Here is a 24,745-nt window from a genome sequence, read left to right as displayed (position 1 = left end):
CTTGCAGGAATTCCAGTTTATTTCCATTTTTCCGGTATTTATTTTTAGTTTGCTTGAATTATTGTTAGCATTTATAAATTTTGTTTTTATGGTTGTGTGATACTGTCATTATTAATATGTGAGTACTTTGTTGGGCTGAGATGCCTGTTTGTATTCCTATGTTCAATAAATAAAAAAAATAAATATTTTCTATTTCAGAGTCACTCTCACTTATTTTTTTACTTTTTTGAACCTTTGTATATTTTTTTATAGTTATTTCTATTATAAAATTTTTTTTGAAGCAAACTATTATCCAAGCTCGGTGTTGGAAACTTGGACCACTGATTATGTCTCCCGAGCATAGCATGGGTCAAGTCTCTCGCACTCCCTTTTAGTCTATTCAACAGATGTTGTCTTGAAACTTTTACAACTATTATTGAAAAGGCTCATCGTATGTAAAACAATATTAATCAATGAAAGCAATAAAACTAAATAACATCACGCACCTATTAAACTTTTCAGATAGGGTGTAATGAATCCCAGTTTTCTGAGGAAAATTCGAGTTTATTTTAGTGCATTCCTTTCATTTCATATTTCCGCCTTTGAAAATATTTAATTCTCAAATATTCAGTACATTCATTCCGATAGGCAGAGTAAATGTAAAAAACCGTTTATCTGTGTTTGACGTTGTTTTTCTTGCATGCCGTTGAAGATTTCTGATGTTGATATGCGATAAACCGGAGCTGACGATGTTTTTCATTCTTGTCGCATTCTGGAATTTTCAGATTTTAGCGTGTGGGGGGATTTGCCTATAAAAGCAGATTTTCCCCCGCGACGGTCACTTTTTGACTTTTGATTCTCTGTTACTTCAGTCTCTTTAGTTATTTTACGCTCCGTACTTTTTCTGCGATTCGACTTTGATTGCGTGCCCGACAGGCCGTTCAACAATTTTAACAATAATTTTGTGTTACGAGTATTGGTGCTATTAGAAATTAATTTTTAGTTTTCGTTTCTTTTCCGCGAGTGCCTGGAATAAAGGAGGTAGGTCCCCGTCTTTACCGTTCAGTTTCTTAATTAGACCTACACCGGTTACTTCTTTGACACTGCTGTACTGTATCGCTTTCTGTTATATTTTATCGTACTTTACTCTGTTTCGCGAGTATGACTTTTCCCTTCGCTATCAGTCATGGCGCGTAAGCCCTTGGGGTACTGAAGGGAAGGTCCCGTCCACCCCCCTGTTCGCGTTCCGCGTTATAAGTGTTGAATCCGAAATTTCTTCTTTTCTATCAGTCATAGCGCGTAAGCCCTTGGGGTAGAGAATAAGAGATACCGCTCGTCGTCAGTGAAATCCCGTAGTTGCGCTAAAGATAGACCTTTTCTTCGCTATCAGTCATGGAGCGTTATAGCCCTTGGGGTAGCGAATAAAAGTCTCGAGTAGATCCGCCCTGGTTGTGTTTCTTTTCATTGGAGAAATACAATTAATCAATTAATTCTTCCTAGTAAAAAGAATAGCTGGCGCTCGAGATAAGTTTTCTCCGAGGTAACCACGTTACAAGGGTAACAAACGAAAATTATTAATTTTTTAATTCCTAACAACATCATCACGTTCAACCCTCTTACTCCCGAACTCTTCTGAAGGCGGCCAAAATTGATAATTTGAGGTGGTTCAAGTGTCCTACCCGAGCAAGTCTTCCGGACTCCCCGTACGTATGATGTGGTGAACTGAACAACTTTGAATAAAACGTAAACACATAGTGAGTCCAAAGTATCGCACGAAATCAATATCTTTGGTATATACTATTATGTAGAAAAAAAAATAGTCCACCAGATATAGGTATGTAATATGTATTATACAATTTAATAGGAAATGAATAATGTACAAAGCGTACAAAGACAAAGAAATATAGATGAGATTGCATACAACAGCTAGCAAAATATAGCACCTACTATTTTCTCATTTGTATTTCAACGAATTATACTAGTCAGAGAAAATGGGTAATGTTTGTGATCGAACTGACAATAAGTGAAAAAAATTGAAATTCAAGTTTAACCATTTCATCTCCATAATAAAAAAGGGTTGTATGCATAAAAAGTTATTTGAAATAAAAATTGACCTGTTCGAGTATTTTTCCACAAAATAGTTAACACTGAAGATATGGATTTTGCGCGTTACTTTTCACTCAATCTGAATAGAAGAAAATCAGGAAAGCATTAAAGTGAAGCTAGGAGCTTTTGCACGCTTTTACTTGCGACTGGTGCATTCTAAATAATCACTTAGTTTCAGTTCAATAGATTCTGTATTTTTTCAAAATAATGATTCAGAAATCTATAATTCCAAAATCATAAAATGGATTTTGCCCATCAAAGAACTAGCCCATTTGTACTATTGACCAAACCTGTAGCTTTTTCTAGCTTTCTTTCTTGAGTGATGTTCATCTATCTATATCGATATTGGATATTGAATACAATTTCATAGTTTGATAAATCTTGATTTTTAATTTTGATTTCTTCATTTTATGACCATAGAAAAGCAATAGAACGAGAAAATCCAAAAACTCTGCTCCGCACCATCCTACAGGTTTAATGAATAATTATGAAAAGATTCAAAGATTTTAATTTGATTTTTTCAATTGACTGGTGTTCATGTAGATACTTATTTATATTTTTGTCAACTATTCAGGTGAAATATTACATTAAATAATATGGGTATATCTTCTAACAAATCAGGCAAAATGTATTCCAAAAGCTGAACATTTTTGCTGTAAGTCTATTTTCAAAGATGTTGAGGCCAACCATCATCGATTATTCTCTCAGACAACATTTATTGAGAATCTATTTTGAAAGTGTTTTCAAGTGATTAATTTCGAATTTCCCTCATCAGAGATTTGTGTATGCTCAGGGGATATGGCAAAACTCAAATCATTATTTGAGAATCTTGGGACTACTGAACTGAGGACACAAACGGAAATTGATTTTTCCTTCAAAATTTCCAGGTCTTATATATCGTTCCTTACGATTAGCATAAGATAGAATCACCCAATGAGGAATATCTGGACGTGACAAAAACACCGATTGGGATCTTTCAACCTAAATTGAAGTGATATTGCGGAATATTTCAAAAAATCATTCAATCCCATAGTTCAATAATGCTCAGGCAATGAAATTGAAGTTTCTGGGAATACGAGTGTTGAGTTGTTTGGTTGATAATATAAAGATTTAATTAGAGAAGCTATAGCTACAATTTGTTATGGAATCAATGAGGAACTTTCATGGAAAATTGCTCATTAGAAAATCCCTAGAAAGAAGTCAAATGATTAATTATCCGAATTCAAAGAAGCAAATAATTCCCGGAAATGATAGATCTATCCATTTAGATAACGAAATTTCCGGTTCATTGTGTTTCGGAAATATTTTGTTTTCCTCTTTCATCAAAAGACAGTTCAGTTTGATATTGAGCAAATATGCAAGGTACACAACTTGTCTATTCGCCCTTCCCATAATAGAGTTGTTAATTTCAATTTATATGACCTAATCTACACCGTATATCTCTCTGTCGATTATGGACCTGCATTAAATTAACACAACCCCTTCAGCACAATCGATCAAACATCCCCCATCTATCATATGCAGGAACTCGTCATTATATATGGAGAAAATTTTTGAATGGCTTGCACGATGCAGGAAATTAAGCGAATTTCAAATCACTTTTCATTGAAGTTTAGAAGACAGTGGACTCATTTTTAATCCATATTTGGATGGACCGCCGCTTGGCAGGGCGAGTATATTCAGAAGAAATTTATCCATACAGTGAAAACCTTCTTGAAGAGAAAACACACCTCACAAAATATCACTTCATTACTGCGCCATCTTAATGGTGTGAGGACCAATTGAATTTCATTCCTTCAGTAGATGGATGATGGCTACCCCAAATATAACGCTCTTAATTTGTAATGGGCAAGTTTCCTAAAACTCCAAAACCGAATTTGAGATTATTTATGGAAAGCCTTTTCTACTAGTTATTCAACACGTAAAAGATTCGCTTCAAAATTCAGACATTTCAGAAATACACCCTTCGAAACTTCGACTATGTGAAAGCTTGTGACGTAGAATGCCTTTATTTAAATATAGTAATTTTTGTTAATTCGACAACACTGGAACCGATTAAGAAGATATCCACAGATTACAAAAAATTGTTTCTGTAATCTGTGTCTTTACCTTCTTAAAACCGATGACATTTTGTGTCATTGTGTGTTTTTCTTGTCAAATGTGAATAATGTGATCATCAAACTTGATATTTATTACATCTATGGTGATCAGAAAACTTTCATGACCATTACTGACACAAATGGGCGTTGCCGGATTGTAAAAATGACGTAGAATGTTCACAAGAGCACTTCTGAAATCAGAATTTTCGTAATCGAATACAGACAAAATGCAATATGTTAAAATTCGAAAAAAATATATTTCGAGATATTTGAGTTATAAGGATTTTTATGACATATATTTTGAAATTTAGGAAAATACCCCGAAACACTTACGGCCGGTTTCATAATCGAACCTAAAGTCGCTTTAATTTTAAATCTTCCTTCAACCCTACTTAAAATGACATTAAAGGAAGCGTTAAGCTTAAAGTGACTTCAAATTTGATTATGAAACTGGACGTTATTTTCGTTCTTCAATACAATTGAACGTCGGATATTCGATCACAGAAACAACAAAAAAAAAACAGGTAATCTCAAGGCAACAACAAAATATCGCTGTATTTTTTCTCTATCTTCCATAGTTTATTCAGCGTCGTCCACAAAACCCCAAAAATGGGCGGTTGATTCAGACATTTTCGAAAATTTTTTAGTGATATCACAGCAATTGACGCAAAACCTCAACAAATAGTACAGCTAAACTTTCCGCATGAATCATTGTTGATGTATATCTGTTGGTGAATACGGCATAAAAATTCGTTCAGTATTTTTCTACTTTATCGCGAGCGGACAGACAGACGCAGCGGGGGACTTAATTTTATAACATGTATATGGAATCGACTGAAACAATCGAAAATATAGGTTGTACGAGGATATATTGAAAAATTCTTGGCCTACTATAGAACCAAACAAAATTTCAATGTCAAAATAATTTATTACTCAACGTATTCTCCTCAATTGGATACATTTATTACGGCGAACCGCAACGTCTCTAGACCTTTCAAACAAAATGTTTCTTCTTGCTCTGCAAACCGGACCTCTACAGCTTTTATTACTTCCTCGTTGAAAGAAAATGTACGACCTTTTAAACTCTTTTCAGTTGAGCAAAGAGATGATAGTCGGATGGACCCAAATCTGGTGAATAAGGGGGGTGTTCTAGTAATTCAAACCCTAAATCACGAATTTTTTGCATGGCAACATGAGATTTGTGTGCAGAGGCGTTGACCTGCAAAAACAAAACACCTTTGGATAGCTTTCCGCATCTTTTCTCTTGAATTTTTTTCCGTAAAGTGGTCAGTAATGTCGAATAGTAATCTCCAGTTATTGTTCTACCCTTATCCAAAAAATCAATCATGATTACTCCACTGCAATCCCAAAAATCTTAAGCAAGAACTTTTCCAAATTTTTTGACACGAAACTTCGCAGGTCTTGGAGAACCAGAGTGTCGCAATTCCATCGATTGTTGCTTTGTTTCTGGATCGTAGAAGTGTACCCAAGACTCATCCATAGTAGCAATTCGGTTTCAGAAGTCTACATCGTTTTTAAATCGAGCACAGATCGAACGAGATGCTTCTGCATCGCTTTTGGTTAACATTCAAACATTTGGGGATCCATTTTACAGCAATTTTTCTTATGTCCAATTTGGCGTGAACTATATGATGAACGCGTTCGTATGAAATATTCAGTGCTTGAGATATCCGTTTTAGCCCAATTCGACGGTCTGATAAAATCATGTCATGAACTGTATCGATATTTTCGGGGACTGACAAAGAAACTGGCCTTCCCGATCGGTCATTATCTTCAATGGAAAATTTACCTCTTCTGAAGCTTGCAGTCCAATTTTTCACGGTCGCATACGAAGGCCATTGATCACCAAGAGTATTAAGCATATCTTTGTAAATCTGCTTACCTCTTAAGCCTTTTAAATAACGGTAATTGATGATGGCTCGATACTCCAATTTTTCGATTTTCACAATTTCGATAGACATCTTCTTTCTTTCAATTTATTGTGTAACTCTGGTTTATTTTTTTGACCTCAAACTTCACACTGACACTTTTATTGAGTTATTGTTCGTTGCTATGGTAACGCAATGTTTTTCTTATGCATGGAACTGGTTTTAGGCCTCTAGGCTAACTAGATATCAATACATCCTCATAATTTGAAAACCTTGAGTTTTGTTTAATTCGATTAGTCGACCTTAATGATTTTCTCTTAAACACCCTGTACATTTTAGGATGAGGCATACAGCATGCGTTATTGCTCACCTCATATAGCCGAATTGCCGCAAGTAGTGGGGATTGTCAACCGCCATATCTAGCGAAACATTAGTAAAAAAATATTCTGTGGAGAGCATTTTTCGTCAGAAATCAATGACGCATTTAAAGACCTCATTCATTTTTTCCAGGACAGTTAAACGGCCTCTTCAATGAGAGCAAAATATTTCGAAACTAATTCACAACTGATTATCGTGGGATATCCTGAAGAGTAAGATACCTATATGGATAGGTATGGTAGGAACAGTGTGTAAGATTAAATTTCTGATGAATTTTAGTCATTTAATTCACACATTTTTGAATGAAAAACGACATTCCAAAAATTGGTTTTCTTCACAAAAAAGGACAGAACGCATTGCTGCACAATTATGTTTCTGCTACAGTGTTTGGAATTGTGAAACTACTAATCAAAATGCGTTGAAGTTTGTTTGCCTGAATGAGCCATGAAGAATTGCATCTGAAAACCTTAAAACCTCATATGAATGTATCACGTGAAGACGTGAGAACTTGAAAGAGAGTAACCAATATACCATTGTTGCAAAATGGCGAAGGAGCAACTGAAGAAGGGTAATCTTATCATTAGAATTTCATCATCATGACAAGGAAGAGAGAGCGAACTAACTGCCGTTATACATAAATAAAAAATGTTGAAATATATGGGGTGTTACATTTGAAATACCAAAGTTTGCGACAATATCGCAAATCACAATTTGTTCGTTGTGCTTTACCAAAATGAGTACCACGTCATACACCTACACCGCCCACACTGTATGTTTTGACTTTTACATGCTGAATTGATTTTCATTGTTGATCATTAAATTATTTCTCTCATGAAAGTTGGAGATTAGTGTCACTCTGGCTATAACAACAGGACAAGAATATTCGGTAAATGAAATGAAATATCACTTATAGGCTAGAATAATCGAAATTGATCCAGACAGATCCCAAATATCTATGTTTGTTCTGGGGCTAGTAGGCGGGGATTGAGTTGAATATCTTCACCTGCAATACGGCTCTGGGTTGTTATTATTTCTTCCAAGCATCTACTGGCATTAATAAGAGTTCATGAATTCCGAGACGTTTTTCATCGAGGTGTTAGTTGTGTTCGTCTGAAGAGTTTAAATAACACCGAAACCATGGTCTATTGACCATACTACTTCAACCCTTCCTCGATGGAATAGTCCTACCGTTGGAACCCTGAATGATGATGATATATTAATTCATTTTTGTAATTGTGATGTTCATTTGAGATAATTCATCAATTGCTTCCAAGAAGGCATATTCTTGATAACATTTCAAAAACATTAAACATTCCTTACCTACTCTGAATGAGGCGTTTTTGTCCCAGTCGCTAGTGACACCTTACGGGCAGGAAAAGGAACTCTTCGTCTGTCAATCATCACAATAATAATAATATCATCGTCGGATGCGTCGAAAGTTTTTCTCTAAAACCCAAAGCAATCCTCTATAATATCTATAATTTGTTGAAATCATCTATATTAATTAAACCAGAGTGATATTGTGCAACTTTGGGTGGAGTGCCTTGTGTCTTCTATATCAGTGAGGTGATAACCACGAAGCCGGTAGAGAAGAAAGGTTAGTTCCCTGTTTCCCTTCCCTTTGGAGCCCCTTTTCTGCTGGCAGACCAGTGGAGATTTGCAGGGTTTCTTCTTTAGCCCGTTGGGGTAAGCAGTTGCTCAATATCCGCAATAATAATCAAGTGAAATGTGATTGACTTCAAAATGCATAAAATAGTGAAATTCTATGTAGAAAATTGATGATAAAGAGCCCCATCAATGCCAAATGATCCTCAGCAACAAAAGGTCTATGTATTTTTTGCACAACAAGTTAGGGTCGTTATTAAAAAAATCCCACTACCCTCAGTCCAAGTGGCAGACACTAACAAATAATTAAGCATACCTTTTCTTTTAGTTTTAGCGCTGACAATTGGCAATACAGGTCTCTCATGAGTCATGGAGGTATAAGCAGGTCTCAAAATTGGGAACTGATAGTTCTTCTCGCTTTTTGTCAGTGAATTTGAGTCCAAACCTGGCAGCAACCTTGTCAGACATAGCACGGGAGGTGTTTTGTTTTCATTCTACTCGTTTTCAAAGGTTTTTTCTGAACAATACGAGCCTGATATGAATAAGAATCGCTGCGTCTACTCCCAAATGCAACGGGGCATTATTTTCTACTTTAAGGGAAACAACAACCGCCCCGATATCTTCATAGGGCATTCAAGCCGATTGGGGAGAAGGTACGGTGAAAAGTAGAATAGGGGGAAGTTCACCCTCCACTTTGAGCGTTACGGGTTGTAATCTTCTTCCGCCGAGGCACCGTGGCAACACGGTCGATCCTTCGGTCTTGGTGGCGAAGGAAATTTTCAGCCAAATTTCAGTGCCAATCGCGACTGCGAGGAAGCTCATTCTGCTTCGGTCTGCAAACGAGTTAGGACGCGCGATTCTAGCAGACATGTGAGCGTTCAATCCAAATGTTTACATCACCAGAAAACGTCGAAAGTTTCTGTAGATTGGATATCATGACAGGTAAGAGTAGAGGCAAATATCTGATTTTCCAGAAGACAATTTGGGTTCCTTATTTGTTCAATTTCCTCGGGCGTACTTTCGAAAAAAAATTATTGGTGAGCCAATGTGTCGAGGTGATGAAAAATTCATAAATTGCAAACATGTTTGCCCTTTACTCATCGACCCTATCGGAGAGAGATGTGGAAGACGGAAAACTTCCTGAGAAACTTTGCTTTTCAGAAGATATTATATTCATAATATTTTGAATTTACCTATCTACTTGTGCCAGCGAGAAGTTTGGAATGAAACTGGTTTGCTAGTTCACCATACTGCCTTAATCTGAATCACTCCGATAGAAACATAGGTATATGATTCTGCCATGCAAATAGATTGTATTGGCTTTGAAAAATTATTCCAATGAATTTTAATTCTTAATATGACTTCTGTTCTGAAACATTCAAAGAAAAAATATCAATAATTCGCATAAACTCGAAATTATGCGAGAAAGCCTATTTTTGGAATTTTTTAGAACGTCAGAAAGAGAAATACACAATATTCACCTATTTGATGCAATCAATGAAATATGCATTTCGAAGTTGGAAAAACAATGTTAAATGCCTTATAACGAAATATATTTCAAACTATATAGTGCAGAAGTTCTGCAATTTTCTCCGAAGAAGGAACCCTAAAATCCAAATTCGTTCATTTTCTCGAACGTTTGTGAATCGTTTTCCTAATTCCAAGATGAAAATAAAAAAAACATTAATAACTGTCACAACATCAGAATGATAAAGTTATATATAATTTCATAATGAAATTGAAGACAAATAAACTTAGAAACATTGATTTTTTTAATAATTTCAATGTGTACAGTGCATCCCATTTTGGGTGAGACAGCCAGGTTTCTCGCTTGTTATTTGATAGAGTCTTGCCGTTTTCACGTTCGTTCTACATTTTTGTGAAACTCAAGTTTGCCTTATCAGATTTTGCATAACTGTTTCCGTTTATGAGATACAGGGCGATTTCGGAAATTGATACTTTTTGGACACCTCCTTTATCTCCGAAGTTATTAGGAATAATGCTGAGCTAAAAATTACTCTGATACAGAATTCTGCGTAGAATTGTTTTTTTTTCGAGGTATGGTTTTGAAGATACGACACAAACCTATATTTTTTCAATGGAACAACCTGTATTTTATTACTTTGTTGAATTCGTTATTTTTTTTTCTTCAAAATGATGTATAATACTATATAGGTAGGATGTTCAGAAATGTTAAAAAACACTAAAACATCACGTAATGATGATTTTTTTGTTAGTGGGCCATGCATTTAACGTATAAAAGAAGAATCAATTGGATAATTTTTATTTGTGATTTTTATCCACAGGAGAGTAAGCAAACAAAGATAATACAATCATCACTAACACGGAAAACAAATCGTAGCAACAAATAAATAATACAAACAATCATTTTACAAATTAGATACAGAAGGAATATCCAATAAAATATTTATCATTGATACAAATTTTTACCATTGCATAATATCTTACTAAAACTGTTCAAATTGCTGTCCATTCTCCCTAATACATTATTGTCAAACCTTTTCAATACGCCTGATTACATTTAATATTATAAAAGGGTGGTTTTGTAAATCCTGGAATGCTGATGCACGAAGTTCTTCGGGACGGTTGTTTCTGAAACGCTATAATAATTAATTTTTAGGGATGACAGCTAGATCAGATTTGTTTTTTCTCTCCAATGCCTGCTTCATGAAACAATGCTTCCAAATATACATAGTAGCCATAATAATAACAAGGATGTTTGTATCATCCATGACTTATTACTTTTAATAATCGAAAGTAATAGTCATCTCATTGAAACTTGGGAAATTCATATCCCACTAACAAAAAATCATCATTTTGTGATGTTTTAGTGTTTTTTAGCATTTCTGGACATCCTACTTATATAATATTATACTTCATTTTAAGGAAAAAAATAACGAATTCAACGAAGTGATAAAATACAGGGTGTTCCATTGAAAAAAATAAAGGTTTATGTCGTATCTTCAAAACCATACCTCGAAAAAAACAATGATACGCAGAATTCTGTATCAGAGTAATTTTTAGCTCAGCATTATTCCTAATAACTTCGGAGATAAAGGAGGTGTCCAAAAAGTATCAATTTCCGAAATCGCCCTGTATCTCATAAACGGAAACAGTTATGCAAAATCTGATTAAGCAAACTTGTGTTTCACAAAAAAGTAGGCCAGAAAGGCACTCCAATTTTATTCATTAGAATATAATTAAGAAAATACGAAAAGAATTTTTCGGAGCATATAGTGTTTTTTTGCTGGAAACTGCGAGTTGCATGAAAAGAATAAAAAAGGCCAGAAATTGTTTCATAACCATTTGGAGAGCACACAATACGATAAAACTGCTCTGTACTTGAATAGATTCAATGCTTAAATTTCATGTAGGATATAAAAATAATCTACTTCCGCAATAACTATTGATCATCTGGTTCAAAAATAGGTACAACTACTTCATTCTTTTTCGAGAATAAATAGTAAAAACATTCTGGGCTGAACTGAAGACAGCTAGCTATTTTTATTCCTAGCAAATATTTCACTCCCAAAAACAAACTAACATCATTATTCAGGATGCCAAAGGAAACATCGTCCCATTGAGGATGGGAAGGTACTATGCTTTCGGTATTATTTGCATTAGATCAACACAACTGCAACCCCAACGAGAATAAATACAAAATTGTTGAAACTCTCGCTAAAACTAGATTTAGCTCGTTTTAGATCAAAATTCCAAAGTTGCCTTGGATCGCCTTCTCTATGGGTTTATTCCAATTTGGATTTCAAATCATCAGCATTACTCATATTTCTCTATTCCATATCATCATAATTATCTGCTCTCACCAATCCCTGTTTCTTTTGTTGCATTGAAACCAGCCCCCAAATCCTCTGAATTGACAGGCGGAGCAGATTCGCAGTAGCTTTCATTATCATTTTATCTCGTATATTCAGTACCTAGATAGATGTTTGTGATCAATTTGAAAGCGACTAGTTAATCTAAATCGGTGCTTATACGCTGAATATTCTATTCACTACACCGGAAATATCTTGAACTACGAAGTTTTCAAAGAGAATCGATGCAAATCGATTTTGTTCATACTTTTTCTTATCTTATACAGGGTGTCCTCTTATCAGAGATAGTAGAATTAGTTGTTGTAGGGTTGACGATAAAAAATAGAATTTACAACCGATTATACGTTTTTCACGAAATGAGTTTTTAAACCACTACAAGTTTCGCTATCACAATAGCATTTTCAGGTGGGTGAAGGTTTTTTTTCCTCGATTTCTGCCTTTTCAGATTATTGACAATTTCACAAGTCTAAACAGAATTACGACTGTCGAAAAGCCATATTATGTAATTCTCGATTAAGTTTACTTTCTTTGTTTGCACTGCGGTTCGGCGTTTTTGGAAAAATCAGACACTGGTGCTACTATGAAATGAATTTTCTTTGGAAATGAAGGCTTCGTAAAATAAGAAACTAGATTGTTCATATCAATAACTTCAGAACTGTTTCATATTCCTCGTAAAAGACCACCATAACGCAATGGCCACTAATTTGTTTTTCTTTCCATTGTAATTCAATTCTATTCAATTTATTTCACTCAAAAATGTTTACAGGGTATGTCGAAAAATAATTGTATAACTGATACATACAAAAATATGGATTATTTTAAGATATAGATATACAGGGAGAGTCTTCGACTCGTACACATATTTCAACAGTAGATTCTTGAGGTCAAAAGAAACACTTTTTTTCTATACCAATTTTTCCTATTCGGCCGATAAAAAGATATAGCCATTTAGAGTTTTCATGATGATTGTGCTACCGAAGCACCCAGCATCAAGGTTAATACCTGCTGGACCTGAACCTTTTTGTGAGCTTGGAAAACACCAATACAAGGCAGCGATCCAACAATGGGAGTTGAACAACAGATTAACTCTCTGGAGAAACACTGCTGGACATACTCAGTCAAAGAAATTCGTGATAATTTCACCGACCTACGCCAGAAAACTGCTAAAGCTGTCACGAGGTGAACTTCGGGTGATGGTGGGACTGCTGACGGGGCACTGTCGGGTCGGTACAAATATCATTTGCACCGTATGGGTTAGTGATTTGTAGGCTTTGTGGATCAGAAGCAGAAACAGCAGAACACATGGTATGCAAGTGTCCAGAGCTGGCGGACCAAACAACCACTCATCTGGGGAAACCAGTCCTGGATACTCACGAGGTGACGGCTAAGGCCCCTAAGGATGTTGTCAGTTTTATCAACACCACTGCGAACCTCCTTGGGTTCCTATTAATGAGTAGGGTAGAGAACAAAAGATCTGTATGGTCGCAGTTCCCGAAAGGCTAATAGAGCCACAACGACCCCGATTGAAATAATAATAATAATTATATATCGCCAAGGACGCCTCAGTGGCGGATGATAGCTGTCGTTATGGCTGTGCGACACATGAAACTATCCAGCACATCACCGGGGGATGTCAGAAGTTCGCGGGCACGGAGTACAAAAATAGACATGATGCCGTTGCCAAGATTCTTCACCAAGAATTGGCACTAAAACACCAACTTCTAAGTTCGTAAAAGGTTCCTTATTACAATTACCACCCGTATGTTGTATTGGAAAATGAACATCACAAGCTCTACTGGGATCGCACGGTTCTCACAGACCGGAAAATAACCCAGAATAGACCAGACCTCATATTGCTCAATTCAACGATGTGGCGATTCCAAATAATAACAATCTTCTAGATAGGCACACTGAAAAAATTTCAATGTACATAGATCTCGAGAAACAAACCAGGAGATAGTGGAAGCTGAAAGATATCAAGACCATCCCTATTGTCATATCATCTACAGGCCTGATACCGAAGAAACTACTAAAGAACTTGAGGAAACTTCAGTTGGAAGAAAATATCTATAGTGTCATACAGAAGACGGTACTGCTGGGAACGGCGAGAACTGTACGCAAGTACATGAGAAATTCAGGTGAACACCGTCTGCTCCGACAGGAAGTGCGGGTGGAGCAGGAATCCAACCGACGGCAGGGAGCCGAGGAGCGACCCGGTCCCGACCACCACCACGAGCCCAAAAACCTGGAAAGGGCTCCAATAGAGCTTAATCCTTTTGATATCTGAGATAAGTGAATTTTCCTCTGGAGAGGATTGTGAAAGCTGCAAGGCTAAAATCATAATAATGTGCCACCCCTGAAAAACAAAATTACATTCAGAATAACTAGCTAAATCCGTGACACTACACATCTGTGGATCTTTTAAACAGAGTAGCATTCAGCCAAAGTACCCAATTTTTCAAATTTCAATGATATTTTTTATTTTTGAACATCAATTACTCGGAAACGACGCATTAAAGATAATAAAATATGAAGAATACTTTAATTTTACAAAACGTTGAAATATTCTTCAGATAGCTTCCAACTTAGTTTCAAGAGTTGGGTTCTTCGAATTTTTGGTATTTTTATGGTACGTACCTAATGTTCATAATAAGAAAACTGGAAGACGTGGATGATATCTGGTGTTCGAAAAAGATTCATCAAATAAATGAAAAACTATTTTTTCTAATTTTGACATATAAAGTGACACTTTTTAAAACTCATTGACGTTTTGAAATGTTTTACTTCTCGCAACCAGTTACGCAAAGTAAAATATTTCGCGACTGATGATGAAACGATACTTGCTTTCATAGTAACAGAGTGAAAAATTGAATAATTTCCGTCACTAGACGATTTTAAAGAAATCTCCGAGAGAAGCTTTCAAGGACATTTTTGGTACTTTTAATTTGAATTCATCGCAACAACCTATTCAAAATTAGAAAAAATATTGTGTGAAATACGTTGCATTTCCCAACTGGTTGCACGAATAACTATTCCGAAATTCATTTCATTCGATAAAACTGTTTGTGAGACTAAAAATTACATTTTTTATGGTTTTTCAACAACCTGTATCTTGAACCGAGCCGATTTGGGAAAAATGGTAAAGGAAAAAAGTGTTTTTTTTAATCCCAAAAATCTACTGTTAAAATATATGTACGAGTCGAAGACTCACCCTGTATACACAGGGGTAAAAGACAACCAGGCAAATAACACACATAGACATACGATGTGTTAGACTAGAACCGATGAGACAAACTCATCCATTGAGCAAAAGGCATTCTTGGCAAGCAGGGACTTGATCATCCTCTTGAAAGCCTCACAACGAAGTGAGATAACCTGTTCTGAAAATTTGTTATACATTCTCACTCCGTGGAAAATGTCGGTGGTACATTTTTAAATTAATCCATAAAGTTCACAACATCTGTCTGTTGGAATTTAAAAAATTGTCACAGGCAATAAATTCCAATAAACTTTGTAACTGTTAAGTTGCTGCATCCTATAGAATCATCGAATCGTCCACTACATGATGATAACAGTTCACGAATAGTGTGAAATACTTCTCGTTCCTCGAATATATATGCCAGTAACCTGGTAATTGTTAATGTGATGCAGGCAAAATCGATCACAAGTGCTATTTCATCGTATTTCTATTTGTGCCTCCATTTCACCTATTCATTTCAGGGGTAGAACATTGGACTAAGCGGAATAGGTTGTTTACTCTGCTGGAAAAATGGAAATTCCATTAGCTGTACGAGTCGCGTGAAGTGCTGGCACATGCTCGTTTTCATAGCTATGCAATTGCACTCCTGTACCGACAAAATGAAATAGGGAAAAACTTAATATATTGATTTTTGACCAGAATCCAATTCGAATGTTTATCTATTGGAATTTACGTTTCACTATGCTCGTTGAATTTTTTACGATATTTTTTTTATGGAAGTGCTCGCTTGCTCAAAATTAATTCAGTGAGAAATGATAACAAAATTTTGAACTTTATTTTAGCGCACATTGTAGCACGTGAATTTAAATGAACTCAATACATCTAAGTAGAGGGCATTTCGTTAGTGCCGGTAAAATGACACTAAATCTGCTATAAAAATATTTGTAAGGCCTTGTTTATGCTGGCCGGTAACTTATCCCCTAATTTTTTCTGAATCGGCAAGTTTTGCAAGATACAAGCTCTTGAAAAACCATAAAAAAAAATTATTTTTAGTTCTATCTCACAAACGGTTTTATAGAATGAAATGAATTTCAGATATATAGTTTTTCATTTATTTAATGAATCTTTTTCGAACACAAGAATATTTGGACGGTTTGTGAAATAAGAGTATTCTTCATATTTTTTCGTATAATGCATCGTTTTTGAGTAATGTAATGCAACTCTGTTTAAAACATCCACAGATGTGTAGTGTCATAGATTTAACTTGTTATTCTGAAGGGAATTTAGTTTCTCCGGGGGTGGCATAGCTTATTATGAAAACTTAAAATGGCTATATCTTTTTATCAGGGCCGAATAGAAAAAAATACTTCAAACAATGGTTTTCAAGCAAGGGAAGCACTGACATTTTGAAAAAATGCTTTTAATTTCTTCAATTCTTCCTGCAGTTATAAAAGTGGATTCTTTTTTGTAGAAAAGGGGCCTGATTAAAGAAAAAACATCGCACCGTAGATTCAATTTTAATATTTTTATTAAAAATTATTTGATTTTAATTTTAAAATAAAATACTAAATAAATAAATAAAAATTAATTTTAATTAAAAAAAATGAAAGAAATAAAAATGTTTGTTGAAAAGATATGCTGTTAAGAGCATCTTTCATCAGTAATAAATTCAGCAATGAATCCATGAGGCATTCCTGATAGGACCTTCATCTTTGAAAACCAAGGTCTCATTCAAATGTATATCAATTCATTTCATGCCAGTTAGAAGATCTATACAAAAAAACATTATTTGGAATTCAGCAAATGTTGAAAATAGCCAACTTTTGATGAAACTTATACTAGCCCACCCTGTCCTCTCGTATTCTTCATTGATTGTTTAGTTTGGTAATTTTGACGATAATATGTGTTACCTTTTTGTACTATATTTTTCTTTTAGTTACTATTTGTTGCTCTCTTATGCGTTGTATTGTGAAGGGTTTTTATGTTTTACTGTTTCTAAGCATGAAGAAGAATCGGAACTGATTCAAAACTGTAATGGAATGAAGCCTAGATACTAAACCACCACTTTTATATCACAATTCTAACCCTCCAAAAAACTTAGAAAGTTCAAACTTATATTTCCTGTGGATAAAATGAACCTCAATAAAATGATTCACATTTCGGAGAATGAATATTTTTGATATTTGCCGCAGCTCGGAGCTGAATCTTTCCACAAGAATTCTTATAGCAGATCGACCTTGATCAATTTTTTATACTTAATGAGCCTTCAGAGAATCCCTAGACAGACACTATGTTACAAATACTCGAAATGTTAATTTTTTCATAATCGGTTCGATATTTTCATAATGAACAAAATAACTGCGGTTTAATTATCAATGTTACAGTGAATTTGATATTCAGAACCAAGCTTCAATTCTATGGAACGAAACCGAAATGTTTACTTCCACTTTGTTGTATCTAATTTTGTCGATTTAATTAATGTTTCACAGAGGTTTGATATAATCGGCTGGATCGAATATCCAGTTGGATATATGCATAATATATGTTTCATTACACTGATGAAATATGCATAGAACATACTAACATCCTTTACGAAAGAATGTCTGTAGTTCTGTATTGAACCATTCATGGTTATTTTTATTATTTGATGGAACTTTACCTACCTAGTTTTCATAAAAAACTTACGTATCATCAGTCTTTCATGAAAAGTTTTCAACATCGCGAAATCTACAAATATTTAAAAAAAAGCGAATGAGAAATTTTCTCCCAACAAATTAACATTGCGAATGTAATGAAACCACATTCGTAAGAATAACCATTCTTATCTAGTCATGTTAGGACAAAGAATCGTCCAAAAGATAAATTTCTATGAAAAGATTTATAGTTTTAATGGCTTTATCGATTACCTAATGAATTTTTCTCTTCAGAGGAGACAATAATCACTTTTGGAGTGCTCTAAAGAGCGGTGTTTTGTCTCCTTAGGATCCGAACTTATGCACCACCATAGTTTCCACCAGGTAGAATATTTATTTTCATAAGGAACGGCCAATCTCGGTTTAAGGAACTGAATGAAATACTTTTGGATTCCTAGAGAGACATTTCGGAGGCTATATTTCATCTTCCTCAGAAAAGATGTAATTAACTGTAGGGGGAGTACGGGAGACTTGCTCAGGTAGGAGACTTGAACCACCTCAAATATTTCAATTCAAATTTCGCGCTACCGGTATCGTGAATCGTAAACAAGGCACAACTATTGCCGGCTCCATTTTGGCCGCCATTAGAACAGTTCGGTAATAAAAGGGTTGAACGTGAATTTGTTGATAGGAAGTAAGAAATTGAATAATTTTTGTTTGTTACACTGCCTGAAAAGCTTAATAGGCGTGTGGTGTTATTCAGTTTTATTGCTTTCATTGATTAATATTTTTTTAAAAATGATGATCCTTTTATTCCTTTTTAATAATAGTTGTAAAAGTTTCAAGAAAACATCTGTTGAATAGACTGAAAGGGGCTGCGGGAGACTTGACCATGGTCGGGAGACATAATCAGTGGTCCAAGTTTCCTGCACTGAGCTTAGATAATAGTTTGCTTCAAAAAAAGAAAATTGAATAATAAAAATAAAAATATATGTAAAGGTTCAAAAAAGTAGAAAACATCTCGGAAATAAGTGAGAGTGACTCTGAAATAGAAAATATGTATTTCATCCGCTGATATATCTAATGATGAAAACCTTGACATACATAATCGTTGGTCATTGGAAATTGTTTTCTTTCAATGTTTTTCCTGATAAACAAACTTATGGTCAAGTCTGTCTCGCCCCCTGTTCAACTCTCCTATGGGTTAGGGAGACATAAGCAGATTTTCGTTTTCTGAAAAAAGAATTGCTGTACTTAAAATGCTCATCTCACCATCACTCTACTATTAAGTATCGTTACCTATTGGGGCATGATATATTCACGCAAAAAAATTAGTTGCTACCATTTACAGATACAATATAAGTGGCTTCAGACTGAAAAGGGGTTCAACTCTCCCTGACTCCCCATACGTGAAATGTCCTAGTATGAAGTATGTAATTGAAAAAAACACTATGACCGATATGCTCTGTGTTTCTGGTCTCCCTTATTTTTTTTTCTAAAACCGTGAATTTGTTAGAAAATATAGATCAAGATATCCAAAATTAATTTTTATTGCAAAATATGGAAAAAAATTTCTTGCGAAACAAGATAATTCTTCTACGCGCCTTCCAATAAAAAAAAAATAAAAAAATTCAATTCAAAAAATATTTTTCGAATGCCTACTCGCCCGCATAAAATATTTGCTTATATTAATTCTTGTTAGTTTTTTGACTATTAAGAAAAAATTTAAAAACAGATTTTCAATTGCCATCTTTAGGAGGCTGTAACCAAGCAGGGGGGCTCAAAAAAGAAAAGTTTATATGAAAGACCCACCCTATTTTTTGGCAGGGAATCATCCTCTAAATTTTTTCGCAACTATTCATATACACCCTGTATTGTCGCTCTAAAGCAGTCTTGCTAACTGATGCCATTTAGGAGTAGGTTAACTGTATGTATAAACCTAGCTTAATACATCAGTACATATACAAAATAGTTTTTTATTTTGCTTCATATATCATTACATGAGCGCAGATTATATCCGCTTCAATTTTTGAGTAGTTTTAGTGAGTGAGACATTACTTTTCTACAAAATTGTAGTGTAAGGTTACTCTTTCGGTTACAACAGGAAACACGATATTATTTCAAACGATATATCCATAATACTATTATAATAGATACATCGTTTAAAATAATATGGTGTTTCCCTATGTATAATGGCTCATCTTTTGCTAATTTGGACTACTCAACTATTCAATTTTGCTTATTCGAACGAAACACTGCCACTGAATGAGTACGTTTAATTAAATATAAAACTCTAACTGAGTGTGTTGAATGAATCTGGAGCTTGTACATATGCAACTACTTCAGCCAACTTCGAAGAAAATTAAATATTTATTCAAGAAGTAAAGTGGTAGCTTGTATACAAGCAAGTTCCCTTGGCTAACGATATTATCCTTCTCACTTGGATAAGTGCAAATGCAATTCGAGGGTAAGGACCAATGAAGTAAAGTAATAAGGAAGTATCGGAAAGCGCCAATTCCTTTCGTCTCGGTTTTATTTTCCTGAAATCTGATCTTTCACCATTCCTCGTCATATGGGAATATCGACTACATATCTGGTTTGGAGATTAGAATCGTTCTTGATTGAAGAAAACAAACATTTATGTATCCAATCGACAAAACCGAATATACCTAAGTGATTTTGATCATTTTTAATCATTACACGCATATAAGAATATAGTTATTTAATTCAACTTCATTGTTTATACGAGCAACATGGAAAATTGACTTATTGCAAAAAAGCCTTATGCTATAGGATACACAATATCGTGAAATTCGAAGGTATTTCAAAATGAACTGAAGAAAAAATTGAAAACATAAATAAAAAAATTAAGTGTTCTAAAAAAGAAAAAAATAATTTTTGAAGTGAATATGAAAGCTTCCTAAAAGTATTTATGAAAAATGCATAAATTTCTGCTTATTATTACTTGTGTCAAGAAATATTTTCGCGATGAACTGTTGGGTTAGCTCTAACAAAAACTGTCAAAATTAATCTGGGATCAACTAAAAACTTAATCCAAAACAGTGTTAGCGAGCCTAAACTAAAGTAACACTTTTAATCCCCCAGGGATTAAATTCCAGCCTTGAGGAGTTGAGAGCCATAGCAACGCTTTCAAGGCACATTACTTTTCGATGTCAACTACCAATAATATAAGTTTATCTCGAAAAATAAACTGTGAACTGTGAATAAATCACAGAGGTGAATTGGGTACGAGGATGTTATTGATCTAGTTATCTAGATCTAGGATCTAGTTAGCCTAGACCAGTTCCATGCATAAAAATATTATTGCGTTACCATAGCAACGAACAATAACTCATTAGAAGTGTCAGTGTGAAGTTTGAGGTCAAAGGAAGTAAGTAAATCAGAGTTACGCAATGAATTAAAACAAAGATGTCCACTGAAATTGTGAAAATCGATAAATTGGAGTATCGAGCCATCATCAAGTACCTGTATTTAAGAGGTTTAAGAGGTAAACAGATTTACGAAGATATACTTAATACCCTTGGTGATCAATGTCCTTCGTATGCGACCGTGAAAAATTGGACTGCAAGCTTTAAAAGAGGTAAATTTTCCATTGAAGATGATGACCGATTGGGAAGGCCAGTTACTGTGTCAGTCCCCGAAAATATCGATGCATTAGTTCATGACATGATTTTATCAGACCGTCGAATTGGTCTTAAACGAATATCTGAAGCACTGAATATTTCATATACGAACGCGTATTTGGAGAAAAATTGCTGCAAAATGGATGCCCAAATGTTTGAATGTTGACCAAAAGCGTTCAAGGGTTGAAGCATCGCGTTCGATTTGTGCTCGATTTGAAAACGATGCAGACTTCTTAAACCGAATTATTACTATGGATGAGGCTTGGGTACATTTCTACAATCCAGAAACGAAGCAACAATCAATGGAATGGCGACACTCTGGTTCTCCAAGACCTAAGAAGTTTCGTGCCCGAAAATATGCTGGAACAGTTTTTTGGGATTGCCATGGAGTAATCATGATTGATTTTTTGGATTAAGGTAGAACAATAACCGGAGATTACTATTCGACATTCGACAGGTTGGTCTGTGGTCAGTTTCTTAGGTCTTAGTTCTTAGTTACGCAGCATGAACTCACCATCATAATGCTGCCTCAAAAAAGCCTTAATTTTTATCGCAGCTCGGCAGAGGATGAAAGACGATCGCATAAATAATACCGCACAGTTCAGTTTCACGAAAAGATCCTCATTATTCAACAATAAATGATGGAATTCTGGGTCTATTGATTTCCACAACGTGTACGTAACAGAAAATTATTATAGAAGAACTTTCCGAGCATTCAAAGAGAAATATTCCCATTTGAACCATAAGACAGACGTGCCAGGCGTTCAAATGAACCCTGCTCTGCTGGCATTTTAAGTTATACATAAGCGTGCGTGTTTTGGAACGGATATGTCTTTTATTGTTTATGGAGAAGAAAGGAGAACACACTAAATTCTGGCTATAATTCGTAATCTGTAAAGAACTACAAATCATTATTATGCTCCATGTCTGCAAAACTGCCAATTCTTTGCTTCATTTACCTAATAAATCTGTGCCAGTATAATACTGTCGATATCATCGATATCATTCCCAGAAGATAAACGAACATATTCTGCTCATTTTGCGCATAACAGTCAACTATGATAGACATATTTATCTTGATTGATATGGATAGTGACATCGTCCAGCTCTGTATTGATTGATGATGAAAATCCTAAAATGAACCCACTCCATATTCCTTTTTCATCATATTTATCGCGAACAGGCTTCACTGGGAAAATAGCCGTCAATATTTCTGCGACGATCGAAATCCTAATCAAATTTCGATTTCCTCTTTATGTATTTCATCCTAGGCTACATGTCGAAGTGCCGCTAGTGTCTGTGGAGGATAAGATCAACGAAGTAAACTTCTTCCCATAACGTCCCAGACGTGTGCTATAGGTGAAAGATCAGGCCATCTAGGCGGCCAAGGCAACAAATTGACGAGCTTAGCTCGTCTTTTTATATTATATACCGTTTAAAGAGCTCCCTTCCTTCTGAAGTCTTATTGAACCTATATTATGGTTTGGTTTATAACCATAAAGATTTATTGTATCTTGATCTGGGGCGACTCTGTTGGTTTTGACAGAGTTTTGGTATCCCAAAAGCATATATTACTCATAATTTTTGGCCTACACTTGGCACTTCCTGCCGACCAATTTTTTAGAGATAATAACATTCACACAGCTCCATGTATATAACGTGCGTTCAAAAAAATTCATGGCTATGGAATTTTAAACGTTTATATTCGGTGTCTGAACGTAGGTATTTTTTTGCATTACTCCATCTTCCCAAAATGTAAACAATGACGACATTAACCTATACATCGTAATTTTGTATGTGAAGTGGAAAGGCCCTTTTAAGGAAAAGTTATTATAATTTCGCCCAAAGTGCGAAAAGCATTTCTTTCATTGAGTCAGAAAACAAGAATCCAAACAATCTGAGGCGGTAAGAAAAATTCTTGGTAAAAATTTCAACCGATGTCCCACTATTTTCATATCTAGAGACATGAATCTTGAACGGATCGTGATATGTATTATGTTTAGTTTTTGTAAAAAGGTTCTACCTATTTCAGTAATATGAATAAAGCACAGTGAGAATCTCAATATGTTTATTAATTCTCTATAAATATTGAATTGATTTGGTCGTTACTGAAAATCCATGACTAAACTAAAGAACTGAATTACATGAAAATAAATAATGGACAATTCATCAAAATTCAATTTACCTATAAAAAGGCATGATGCTTTGTCCTATCCATAACGTTCTACTGGTTAAAGTTTCATAAAAGAATATATATAGGTCCCACATTTTGCCATTGACTGATGCATACCGAACTCCAATTTTAATCAATCTTTTCAATTTTCTGATAACATGTCAATCCTTATTCCTTATGAAAACAAACTGAAGTGTTTCATTCAAAATCGTGTGGCATAAAATATGCCAACAGATACTCCAGCCACCAGCCACTTGAGGTGAATTGATTTGGTCATTACTGAAAATCCATGACTAAAGCACGTTTGTAACAGCCGAGAATTCTTTGGAGAATTCTCTACCAAATTTTGGTAAGAAAACGGCAGAGATTATTTTGTATGCAACTAAACAAAGAATTCTACCGAAAGTGCGTATGTAAGGGTAAAGATTTCACGGCGCATGAATTCTCGAGTAAATTTTCTAGAGAATTCTCGGCCGTTGCTAACGGGCTTGAACTAAAGAACTGAATTATATGAAAATAAATATTGTACAATTCATCAAAATTCAATTCAGCTATATAAAAGTATGATGCTTTCTTTTTATTCATAACGTTCTACTGATAAAGTTCCATCAAACAAAATATGTCCCACATTTTGCCTTTGACTGATGCATACCGAACTCAAATTTTTTTTGGATGCTACAAGGATAGGTAATCAATCTTTTCAATTTTTTGATAATTTATGAAATCAAACTGATGTCTTTCATTCAAAATCGTGTGGCATAAAATATGCCAACAGATACTCCAGCCACTTGAGATAAAACCCGAAAAGGAGGTTCGCGGAGCTTCTGTCATTTTCATTATAGCTGAATAACTCTGAGTTTTGGTCGACCACTATTTTTTTTGCTTGAACATTCCTGCTCCATCAACGCATCGCAAAACAGTACTTTCGAAGGATTGTTTCTTTCAGCCACATCGGGATATACATTGGTAATGTCGCTGGAACAAGAATATTTCCACTCTCCTTCTATTTTCTTCCCAATTTTGAAGTAGGATTCAATAGTATGTGCTCTTTACACGTCCTTAAAAGTCATCTTTATAATTTCCTGATAATTTTTATTCAACAACCATCCAAAATGCTAACTTCTAACTTGACATGGAAAATAGTATAGCAAAAGCCATAGAAATACCAAAAGCTAAGAGTTACGTT

General features: G+C 34.9%; 1 protein-coding gene across 4 annotated transcripts in view; it reads left to right on the top strand.

Moving 5' to 3' along the window:
- LOC123311413 (diacylglycerol kinase eta) overlaps positions 1-24,745 on the top strand; it is a 183,524-nt gene that overhangs the window by 37,689 nt on the left and 121,090 nt on the right. The window contains exon 1 of one of the 4 annotated variants that reach the window (XM_044895336.1): positions 8,629-8,998. The exons of the other annotated variants lie outside the window; for them this stretch is intronic. The gene's annotated coding sequence lies outside the window, so the exon portion shown is untranslated. Of the gene's footprint in view, positions 1-8,628; positions 8,999-24,745 lie in introns of those variants that run through there. 4 annotated transcript variants of the gene reach the window in all.

This window comes from Coccinella septempunctata, chromosome 4 (assembly GCF_907165205.1).
Source record: "Coccinella septempunctata chromosome 4, icCocSept1.1, whole genome shotgun sequence".
Lineage (NCBI taxonomy): Eukaryota > Metazoa > Arthropoda > Insecta > Coleoptera > Coccinellidae > Coccinella > Coccinella septempunctata.
The sequence above is the reverse complement of the archived record's forward strand: the minus strand, read 5'-3'. Positions and strand labels throughout refer to the sequence as shown.